Here is a 12857-nt window from a genome sequence, read left to right on the forward strand (position 1 = left end):
TAGCATCCATACCCCGAGGCGAAGATGTGCTATTTACTCTTACCTTTGCCAGCATACTATCAATATTGCTTTCCTGCAGGAATCACATTTAACACATCAGGAAGCTGCTAGGTTACAGAGATGATGCTGCTGACACATTTTTGACACTGATTTCTCCTCATATACCTGTTGGGTGCTCCTTTGGGATAAGCTAGGCACCACATTCACACCAGACAAGGTGGTCACAGATCTTGAGGGCAGATATGCTCTTATAAAGGGTAAGCTAGATGGTCGTCATATCATACTGGGTAGCATATGTGCCCCCAATGCAGAACAAGGAGTATTTCTGCACCCGCTCTCTCAGGTCCTCTCACGCTGGAGCATTGTGCCGTGGCTGTTGCGCTGTGGGGCTTCTACAGTGTGCTTGACACAATCCTAGATTGGTCATCGCCTCCACTGCAAAGGATTCAACTCTCTGGAATTGTCCTACTTGTTCACAGTGTTGCCTCATTATGGTTTTGGTGATAGATTTTTTTAATTAATTCATCTACTATATATACTTCCATTGGTCAGAGTGAAGACAGGCTCCCTTGTCTCTCATCCTATCCCCATAGTCCAAGGCACGTGTTGGGGTGCCCACTTTTTCCACAACTCTTCTCACAGATGGTGGAGCCTCTGGCAGTAAACACCACAATCGGGGCATACTCCTTGGGGATGGCATCCACTCAATCTTTCTCTATGCTGATGATTATCTCATCTATTTGCGATAAATATCGTCCTGAGTCAATCATGCAGGCTGTTCACCAGTTTGCTGCTCTATCAGGACTCATGGTTAATTGGGCAAAATCCTGCCTCTTCCTGTTCCCCTCGCATGCTCCAAACCTTTGAATAGACTCATCTGCACCCTTCTTAACCTGGCAGCCTCACACATTCAGCTATTTGGAACTGAAAATCTACCATTCATCTACAGATCTACTAGACAGTAACTTGATGCATGCTTTCACCTCACTGCTTGCTCAGATGTCCTTCTGACAGACTTTACCTTTATCTGTGGTAGACAGAGTAGCTTCATTCAAGATGGTGGTGCTTCCCCAGTTACTTTATTATTTTGTTAATCCGCCCCTTTATACCTGTGCCTCATTCTTCCGCTCATCTGAAGGAATAGTTAGGAACTTTGTATGGAAAACCTCCAGTGTCTGAATAGCACTCCGCAAGCTATAACAGCCAACAGATCAGGGAGGGCTAGCGATTCCAAACTTCAAACATTATTATTTAGCATCCAGCTCAGGGAGTTGCGAGATGGCTTTCCGCATTGCAGCTTAATGCTATCCTGGAGCCAGGATAGTATCTTTCGGATGTTTATCCATGCACTCGACCCCCACAACCACACCAGGCCCTGCTACTAGTCACAAAATCTAATATGCCTTACCCTACAGCTCTAGCTCTCATGCGCACAACAAGAGGGCGTTATTTTACCACTGCATCAGAACTATCCATATAGCTCACAGCGGGAATCCAATTGACGGGCGATCTCTATAGGGATGAAACACTTCTGCCATACGAGACATTGATAGAGGAAGTCAGTCTACCCCCGGGCAATTTCTTCTGCACACACTAATTGGAGCACTAGGATGGGGAGATATATCTGTTGAGCTTCCTATGCATCTAAATATATAGTACCTCCACATCTTAGGCCCGGGAAGACACAATGTACTGGTTGGCTGCATCTCTGAGCTCACACACACAACCACCATTCACATTTTTACACGAACGATGGGAGGTGAATCTAAATCATCCCTGCTTTGACACAGAATGGTCTGCATTATTGGAGAGTTCTATTCACATACCATGGAATGCAGGGTTCCATTTGATTCAGTTATATATTGTACACAGGGCCTTCCTTACCCCCTTCTACCAAACAGATTCTTTCACAGCACAAGCGCTGCCTTCCCCCGCTCTGAGCTTGTAAACACAGATATCTTACATATGCTTTGGGCCTGTCTGTTAGGCTATTGGAATGGTACAACACGTCACCTCATACAATGTACTGACAGAGCAATAACCAATATGTGGATTGTATGTATATTGGGCCTATACCATAGAAGCAAAAAATATAAAGTCACATCCAGTTTAATGGACTTGGGTTTGATATTGGCTAAACGTCTAATCACTCACAGATGGAAGTCGCCTGACCCTTTTGATCTTAAAGCCTGGTTACAGTCATTTGCAAATTGGGCACAAGCTGAGAGTGTGGCCTTACACAGGGAAGATGCCATGGAATTACATAGACACCCAATGGTCAGTAGTTGGGATGCCATAAAGGCAGACTTTCACACAGATACACCTGATGCTTCCTGCATTGATGGGAGTAGCGTAGAGACCTAAATTGTACTGTCTTCTGCTTTGACCCACCATGCCCTGCCCACAGAGGAGACCATTTGCCTAAAACATGCTTAAAACTTGATACTGTTTCTGCTATCGGGCTGACCCAAACGGATCACTACTTTGTTGACCTTGGGTAATGCACAGCATAGATAGGGTTAGCATGACAGTTAATATTACCTTCCCTTCTTGATTCTAGTTGTCCCGCATGGGACCCTCAAGTTTTGTACAATGTATACTTTGCAATGTTGACATGTGTGCAATATATCTCTTTCTTTGCTGACCTTTGTAATAAATGTTACTGTACCTCTGATTGTGTACCACACGTGTGTTCTCTTATTTTTATTGCTTATATCCAGCTTGCGTTCATTTCATGTGAGACATATCATGCTTCTGTCCCCAATTAAGGATGACAAACTGCTCAGCTTTTCATACTCAAGCTAATGTATATAACACTTTCGATAAGACATACTGTTATTATGTACTATGTCCTTGACATATCTGTATTTGTGTAGAATATTAAAAGACAAACAACAGAATTAAGCAAAAAAAATCAGTTGCTCATTGCAAAAACTGTCAAGACATACCCCACATGAGAGGCAGGCTACAGCAGGATTTGAGGATCCACTGCAGTATTTCAAGAGCTCATGATTCTAGAATCTACTTCAGAATTTGAAGATCCTTTCTTGCTATTCACTGCGTCAAGTTATGAAGCATTAATAACATCTACAGGATATAAGAACAAGACCAGTCTCATGACATTCTTTTGGCTCTAACAACACAAAGGTACAGTACCACTGATATGTTGAATTGTTACCATAGTGCATCAGGTACTAGAGTAAATCTTATGCCTCATTTCCTGTACAATGTTTCAATTCATGAGAAATCCATGTAAGTGAAAAACTGTGTGCATTTTCAGTTGTGAGACCAGAAAGTAACAATAGTCTTGTGCTCTGTTTAGCATTAAAAAAGCTGTCACTCATGAGAGACTGCAGAGAATCCAAGGGAACCACGCTCTGACAAGACGAGCTGTGTGACTACAGACCAACAATGCTTTGTGTGTGCCTTTGTTGGGACGGAAAAGTACCTTGCATGGTTATGGATGTGCATCCCTGCCTTGAGTGTCCCAACTGTAATGATGTTTCCATCCCCAAAGGTGATTTTTGTTGTCATGGGTAAACACGGATCATGGGTGTGTTCCATTCAATAGGCTTGTCTCACAGACAGTGGTCTTTTTGGGCCATGAGGTGTGCCCAAAGCACTAACCCCAGTGGTCAAAGCCTGATGCTTTTGCCAGGAGCTAAGCAGCACAAGCTCAGGGGTGGTTGCATAGTGTGTGGTGATCAGTAGGAGTGAACAGGGCTTTTACTTTTATCACAGGCGTGAGGCCTGCCAGCCCACTCATTTAAAGTTCCATGACATGTGCTTAGCTCACCCTTGGCCTACACCGGTTGCATGTAACAGAGCTGCACAGTGTGTGTGGGATATACGTGCGTTGGGTGTACTATATACACATGTGAATGGGGCAAAACAGGGATAACGGTATTCCTAGTTTTTGCACTATGTTGCACCCTCAAGGCAGCACTTTCTGCCATTCACAATTACTACTTTTCAAACCATTCCTAAAAAAATATTTGGAATGTATAACTTTAACCAAAATATTTTAAGACTGGAGTTGGAATACTAAATAAGCCTCCTGGAATACTTGGGGGAAAGTTGCTATTTCCCCAGATATTCTAGGATTAGATTTAGAATAGTAATTTTGACCTTCCAGTGTTCGCCACACCCACAGTTGCCAGAGATAAACCAGTACTGTGCAGTGCATGTATGCTATATGCATGTGCTGGGAGTATGTGTGCCTGTGACTAGTACAATACATGAAGGACTCTTGGATCCATTTTGGGAGACCCAGGGCTGAATGGAGAAACATGAGAAAGGAGGTAGAGGAATCCTCTGCCAGATTTGTGTAAGCTGGATGGGACACACTGTAGGAAAGGCGAGCCAGGCTCTTCAGTACGCTTCAAAAGGTGCTCTTTCATTCACAGAAAGGACACTGGGAAGAGGCCTGGGCACATCACTGGAAGGAGATTGGGCTAATAAGAGAATAATAAGAAGTAGGCCCTGGGGTAACCTATTGATACAAGTCACTGTGGCTTACTCCAGGTGGGAACTTCTAGTCTCTCCAATGGTCTGTGTTGTGGGACTATCAGATCTGGAGTCTCTCCTGCTGTGATAGACTGCTTCTTGAAGCAAAAGGGTACAGAGAAGAAGGTACAAAAGGAAGCAGGACCCCAACATAAATTTCTAGGCTCCAAATGTAAGAAGGGGAGCTTGAGGTCCCCAAAATGGTCAACTGTGAAGCAGCCAGTCAGGCAGTGCAAGGAGGAGAAACTCTGCAAGACGTCTGCCTGTGACCAGGACTAGGAGCCATGACCTTCTAGCGTCGCATGGGTGAGGAGGCATCACCCAGAGAATCCAAGACCACCTGCCCTGGAGCCTGCAGTACCAACACCTGTCTGCTTGCGAAAAACAGAGTGCCCTGTGAGAAAGAAGAGTGTAGAAAAGTGCAAGGTTCAGTGGGTGAATGCTGGCAAGTGGATCCTCGAACAGGGGTGCGAGAAGATGACTGGTGCACCAATCAAATCATTACCTGTGGGCACGTAAAAGTCGAAGACCCTCGCTTGCCATAGGAGGGCTGCCATGGAGTGAGCCATAACTGTTGCTCCACAGAACGTCCGTGCTAGTGTACAATATACATTGGTGACTTTGTATGCGAGGTGGAGCCACTGTGAAGACTGCTGCCATGATGATTCGGTCACAGCCTATGTGTGGTATCAAGTTGTTGATCCCGTATGCTAGGTGGGGCCATCATTAAGAGTGCTGCCGTGCCAATTGAGCCATGGCCAGTTGCGATTTCAGGTTGGTCACTCTGTATGCTAGGTCAGGGCTGCTGAGAAACGGCTGCGGTGCCAATCAGTTAGGAACCCATGTGCAGAGGAGGAACGTGACCCCATGTGCCAGGGGGGCCACCCAAGCAAGAAGTGTGGGCTGGTCAAGACCATCAAAAAAGAAACTAAGCTGCTATGGAGATCATAGCGAACATGAGCCGTGACTGAGGACTAGTCCCATGATCGTCAACCCACTCACCTGTGGGAGTAACTGAAGAACTCAGCAGTGGAGGCGCATCGAAAACCCTGAAGCTGTTGCAGGACCGTGTTAACAGCTGACCACATCCCACCACCGACACATGTGAAAGACTTACCGGAGGCATCAGCTACAGCCAGAGCGCCCTTGAAGGGGGTATATGCTCAGATACTCCAGTCCCTCCAGTTGTGCAGATGGGGATATGACAGATTTCGGGCTGGATGGTCCAGGGGAACTTGTTTGCTAGAAAGTGCTTTGGTGCTGGAACACCATCTACTTTAAGAATGAGAGTGGGCCTCCTGAGACTAAAACTACTAGTGGGGCTTAACCTGAATGTCACCAAAAGTGAATGGGGAATAACCACTACTGCTAGCTTGAGGAGAGTGGGACTCAGAGACCCGCCTATGAAATCTAGAGCCCTGACTTCAGGGAACTTTGTGTATTTTATGAATGTTGCATTTTACAGCAGTATAAGTTTAATCCTTATTTCATAAAGGTAAGTATTTGACTTGACAATATTTCATTGCTGCTGTTTGTATTTTCAGTTGTGGGCCTGTGTTCACCGCCCCCCTGCATCTTCCTCCCACCCTAAGAAGCCTTGAACTGTTCCACCTGCTCTACCACTGAGAATCAAGTATTGAAGGGGTACTTGGTCAAGTTGCTCAGGATCCTTAGTAGGTCAGTGCCCGGGACATCAGGAGTAAAAAGCCTCAGTCCCCATGGGTGTGTCCTGTAACCCCTGCTTGCCCCATGGCCCTTTGAACAGGGTTCTTCAAGCCTTCCCTCTCACCCCTATTGCTCCTACCACCTCTTCACCGTCAGTACAGAGTGCAATCCCAGGAGTGTCCAGAAGTGCTGGTACTGTACTGTTAGTTCTATCAAAGTTCAGATGATAAATTATGCCACTGTCCCTGCTAAGAAATACTGGTTCTTTGGCAATGCAAGTATAATAGTGCTGCTGATTTATCCAGATGCTGTCCTATTAAAACTATATATGGAAAAACTGAGAACTATGGATGACGTCCATTTGAAAACATTTTAACATTCCCTTTGATAAGCCTGAAACGTATTATCACCCCCACATTGCCCACCAGCGTGCTTCATACCTGTTTAGTAACGTAAAAGTGTGGAATGCCACAAGGTTTGAGATGCCCCAAACTGCAGTCCTTGGCCTCTCTGAGAATGTAAATGTGCTGCTTACCAGTCTGTTTCTAAGCAGCCCAAATGCTTTCATATGAAGCAACTGAAACACATGCAAATAAAAGGGGCTTCCAAGGAACAGACAGTGCGGTCTAATGAGGAAGCCATGATTATAATCAGGAGGTTAACCAAACCACAGCGCTGCACTAGTATACATTTCAAGCACACAATCATCCAAAAACAAACCACACAATAGATATTCTTACAAGGGGTGTGGAAAATCCCGTTATTATTTCTTTTGAAATTTAGAGAAATTCCATGAAAATTTTCTAAAACTAAGGTTTTGAAGCACACTGTGACGCGGATCACTTTTTTACCCAAGTGCATAACTTGAGTAAAAAGTCCTGTAAGATACGAGCAGGAGGCAGGTTCAAGTGCAAATCTGTCTCCCTGGGGTACCTTGCAAGGAGTTTTTTATTTATTTTTTTAACCTTGCTCAGTGTTTGCTCGGGTAAAAAAAAAAAAAAAAAAAAAAAAGTTCACACAATTGCACACTGCAAAATTTCAAGAACTTTCGTGCAATGTGAAGTTCTTGAACTTTGCAAATTTCACTGATGCACATAAAAATTCCCTCAATCATACTTAATACTTACACACAAAATAGCAGTTTTTTTTTACTTAAAAAAAAAGTCCAATTGCCTCTGACAATCTTTTTTAAACATTTCCTGAATCTCTTACCCTTATCTTTGTTTTCCTTGGTTTTATGTGCGGCCTGAGCTGTACCTTTGAGTTGAATATTTAAGTAGGCCATGGGGCCTAGGGGGGCCAGGGTATACCTACTCAGGACCTTATATTATTTTTCCTCCGACTCCTGTAATGGCTGCTAGCAACATTTTTCTTAAGTTGCAAGCAGCCAACAGAGTGCTTGCTCACACGCAAACCAGACTCCCAAGAAAGCTAGATGGCCCAAGGGAAATAAATCTCCCTGGCCAATCAGAAAGCTCCATTTTTAAATTGGCGCTCCGACAAGAGTTTCAAGACTCTCACTGGCCCAGCCGCTCAAATATCTATATTTTGTTTTTTCTCAAAAACTACTGAATAGATTTACACCAAATACCAAGTGGACCAAGATTTACCTTCCTGCCGAATTTGGAGTAATTCCGTTCAGCGCTTTTTGCCGTAGCCGATCTTAAAGAAGTCTATGGAAAATGCATGGGGATTTTGAGTTTTGGGACCCCCTTTTTTCTCAGTTCTCACTTGACAGATCACCCCAAAATTTGCCATGCACAAGCTAGTCAAAAAGTAGCACTTTTTTGGAACGTTTTGCAGAGAATCGTCAAACAGTGCCAAAGTTATTAGCAACACACAAAAAAGCTATTCCTATGGAAAAGCAAAACCTAACTGTATCTACCTAGTGGAGACCGCCACTGGGGGGAGTGGTGTGTGTGTTTATATATATATATATATACACATATATATATATAAACATATATACACATACACAACGGGCACAGCTTCCAGACTGTCAAGCTGAAATTGCGATATCCAGAATCACAGGGAGTTGGATACTTGACTGAAAAATGACAGGTGTTAAAATGTATTAGCTGAGAGAATTAATTCCGCTCTAATAAATGAGGGGGAAGTCACAGCCATATTCCCAGACCCCCAAAGATACACTACCAAATGTGGAGCAAAGCTTTGTTTGCCAATTCAGAAGAGGTTTTTTATTTAAAAAAAAGCTTATTATCAGAAAGATATACTGATGAATACATCTCCAACATGTATTTACAACAGATAGGTGAATAATTCAAGCTGAGTTGCGGAGACCTATTGTTGTAGTTATGTCTTTTGTACTATAAGGTGAGTGCATCCTTGGCTGGTACTTCATTTCAAGTGAAGGCATTTCTCTTAGTACCTTTCCTGACATTTCTGCTGGAAAGTCTACCTGAAATGTTCGGGTAGTAACTAGTGTCCTGTTTAACGATATGGTCTTATTGTACAGTGATAACATTTGCTAGCATCTCTGAATGTTTTTCCTTGAGCAGAAGTAGCTCTCTTTATAGAAAAGGTTGGAGACCCAAGGTAATAAACAGTACATCATTTCTAGGAATTAACAACTTCACATGCAATTTATTGTCTAGACCCAAGGTGGCAGCAGTCCTCCATTGAACAAAATATAAGAAAACTGAACACAAGTGTAACTATTTAACAACAGTTTGTTTCCAGATTTAAATATATGTATCTGTTCAACAGAAAGGTTTTAAATTCCAGTCATTTCCAGAAACCTAATGGTTATTTCAACTTGAGATTTAGGTTTGATTATTTTATATGAAGATATGATGAAAAGCAGTAGGGTGTAATCCCTTGTTAACCAACTAATCAGTTTTGGGCCAAGCAAATGGTGGAATTGTTCGCATAGGTGTAAAATAGGTTATTTCACAGAACGAGAAGCGCAGGGAAGAATCATGTTGTATTTGTAGGTTTAAGAGAGGCACGTGGATGCAGGGAGAGAAGTAGGAGGGGCTGTGGAAGGGTTTCTTAAGGAAAATAAAGTCAAAATATCAATGTTCTACCTCCTAGGTCTGAAGATTGTGTGTGAAGTTTAATGAGAGCTGCATAATGACTATCCATTTATGATTGCATTTCCAGGAGGGGAAAACATCCCTGGGTGTAGGAGAATCGATCTGACAGCGAAGACTACAGAAGTGGCTGGCTCTTACTTACATTGGGGGGGCATCAGGGAGGGGGTACAATATTAATAAAAGCTAAAATAAAGAAAAAATAAAACGACCTTTGGACGGACGTCCTCCTCTCAACGTCTCCTTCTCTCCTGGGCCCAATGCGTGACAGGACTCAGGAAACTGCAGTAGCCAATCCTGGTACTACTTTCATGCTGGTAACCAGCATTAAAGCAGCGTCAGGATTGGTGGGAGTGGGCTCTCTCCGCATTCACCAGAGCACTGGAGGCCTGTACTTTCTCTAACCCATCTGTGTTAAGATAGCTGGGTTAGAGATATTTAAAGTGCGCGTCTGGCTAGCCATCGCAACAAGGCTGGCCAAAGGGCTAGGTGCACTTTAAACAAGTGCACAGCTCCCTGTTGCCACTCGGCAGCAATTGCCACGCCCCGTCCTGACACTCGGTTCAGGACTGGGTGCTGAAAAATAAAATGGTAATAAACAGAGTTTATTACCATTTTATTTTTCTGTCCTTGGGGCATTTTTCTAAGCAGGGTGACGCTTCTCTGCCCACCTGGAGGGGACGCCACTGGAAGACGACAAACTGTCAGGACGTATCTGTGCTGGAAAACAAGTGTTATAACATTGCGGATATCCTAAAGTGTCTTGATACATAAAATCCCTCCTCAATTACCAAGAAAATAATAGGTATCCCATGACAAAGATAACTCTGATGTAGTCTTTCTGGCTCCTCAAACCGCTGATTGGATTAAAAATTGCGGCACTCACGGGTGTAAAAAAGACCCCCACAGCCCATGAGACCGGGGGGGAAAGGGGCACACTCAGCATTCCTTTGGTGGACCAACTACCTTAGCTGACCCAAAAACAGAAATAAAAAAAAACAGCTTCTGCGCGTGCAGAGAGGCCGGCTGAGTAGGTGAGGAGTCACTGCACTGACTTGTATTTTCAGAACTTCCATTGTCGGAGGGACCCGCCCCCTTCAGTGGTGTGTGAAGCCCCCAAAGCTGTGCAGTGAACTAGACTGGAGATTTAAACTTTTCATCATACAGTGTCCTAAGAATACTGCATAGGGGATCCTGAAGAGTGAAGAAAGCAGTTTCAGGAAGGCATCCAGTGGTTCAGGCAGAGACGGAGGTGCATGCAAGCAAGCCTCCCAGCTTTCTCTCACTTTTTAGGTCGAGTATAAGCGTGCGACCTCTTGTATACTTTTAAGTATACTTATACTGTGGGCTTAAAACTATTTCATTTGTTAGTTTCAGTATCCATTAAAATCCTTCCTTGCTAGTGGTCATTCATGCACGTTCGTCCCTCCTTTTTCTTTTTGGGAGCAGGGACCAAAATCTGTGTAATTACCCTTTGTACTGTTTATTCTGTTCTTTAGGGGACTTTTTTACCCTCGTTTCCTGCTTGTGTTTAAGGAAGCTTCCCTTTTCTGTTTTGCAACAAGGATTTTTCAGTCACTGATGTTTCTACTGTAGCTCATAATGTACACCTTTAATATGTTTATTCAATCAAATCTGTCACCAGCCTCAAACAATTGAATTTTTTAGATGCATGCACATTTTACATTATGATGCTGTAACACTGCTGTTAAAAAATATTTGAATGGTTTTGCAAGTGAAGTATGGACATTTTTTTTTTTTTACTTTCCTATTGTCAATGTGTACCATTTGTCGTCTTTCGAACATATTTCCCCTTCTTTATGTGCTGAAGATTGGACTCTCTGACATCACCATGCTGTGCCAGTTGTCCTTGCGTGCTCTGCTGGCGTGGCTGCTCCACTTGCGAGTCTGAGAGTGGTGGCTATGGGGAGCGACTTCTACCTACAATAATAGGTGGGGCACAAGGGAAAGTTCGGTCACAAGTTCCTTGAGTTTCGGCCAGATGGTAAGTTTTCAGGGTGCTCCAGGGGAGCTTCTAGTGCCTATCATTAATAATCTGGGTGTATATCCGAGGCTACGGGTAGCCATTGTCTCCCATTATCCCCAAGGTTCCTGCGTGCACATGATAGGAACTCGGACTGCCTTTTGAGTGGTGTCTAATTGAATTTATATCAAAAACTTGTTTTGGTAAGTTCAGGAACTGTGCTATTGTAGTCCTATTAAACCCAGTTTAACACCTTAGTCCTATCAGTTGCGTCAGAGGCATGGGAGTTGGGGGTCGGGGGGCTCCATTATGCAGCGCACCTTTCTCTAGACCTGGATCTGTTGCAGTGGTGCCTCCATGCAGTTTAGGTAAATCCCACCAGCACGAGCCTTGCACAGGTATAGTGGAGAGAAAAAGAAAAAGAAAAAGAAAAAAAAAAAGTGTGCTTCATTACTCTTAAAGACCACATTACAAATGCTCGTTTAACGTGTTAACATTTACTCATTGCCAGTTGAGGAGATGCCTTATTCTCTCTGGAGGCCCCCTTCATTTTGAACAGGTGCTACTCCAAGGCTAAGGTTGCACAATTCCCAGTGCACAAACATTTAGAAACTTTTCAGGGGTTGACACCAGTGTGCATGTCTAGAGTTTGGTTACCTATGCTATGGCAAGGCTGGTCCAAACACCAATGACCTAGAAGGTAACAGCTACTAGTCAAAAGTGTCTCTTTTCTGTGACATTCATGTTTTAGAGCACCTTAAAATAATTACATTTCAGAATGCACACTGTACAGCAATCTCTCTGGTGTATGGTTTAATAGACCTTAATGTTGACACATTTATTAAAAAAAATAAAAAATAGAGTGTATACCATAAACCAGACAACTGACCTGACTAGGTAATACACTTGTCACAGCAGAAACAGCGTCAGCCACTAATTCTAATAAAGGCCACTCAGTGCAAAAGTATACTCAAAGGTTCTAAAGAGAAAATTCACAATACACTTATGTGAAAGAGCATACATCAGCTTTAAATAAAATGGCAATCAGTGACACTTGCAGCATGTCAGGAGGCTCTAGCTGTGCTAAGAGCTGTTGCCCCATCCTCTACTCTACTTTTCAAGACAGGATGTAACATATACAGCCCATGGAGAATTATGGGACCCAGTCATCACTGCTACTGCCTTATTGACACTGGTAGTGGAGCCAGAAGGCGCTTTGGTGTTGTACGCGTGGTTCGCTGTCTCAAGGCCTATGTACTTCCATTGCCCACACCCTGTCAGCATGCATATGGGCTGTTCCATAGCACAGGCTACGATTACAGTGGCTCGCCATGTGAAACTTGCTGACAGCCTTGCCAATACCTGGTTGAGAGGGCCTCTTCAAAGACACCCTGATGCCAGAGGGGCAGTATTAATGCGCTGAATTATGTTAATGGAACAGAGAAATCTAGTCAGTTGCTCAGCCCTCCGAATTTTTATACTGTGTTATGGAGACACCAGTGAATACATTTTTAGCTCACCCACAGCTTTAATATAGGTCTGTGGAGCTTGGCACAAGACGGGTCCGGACCACTTTGGTGTCTAGCACATTTTATTTATTTTTTTAATAGATATTTAAGATTTTATAGTAGCAGATGAGAGATAGATCA

Source organism: Pleurodeles waltl, chromosome 2_2 (genome assembly GCF_031143425.1).
Source record: "Pleurodeles waltl isolate 20211129_DDA chromosome 2_2, aPleWal1.hap1.20221129, whole genome shotgun sequence".
In the NCBI taxonomy this organism is placed as follows: Eukaryota; Metazoa; Chordata; class Amphibia; order Caudata; family Salamandridae; genus Pleurodeles; species Pleurodeles waltl.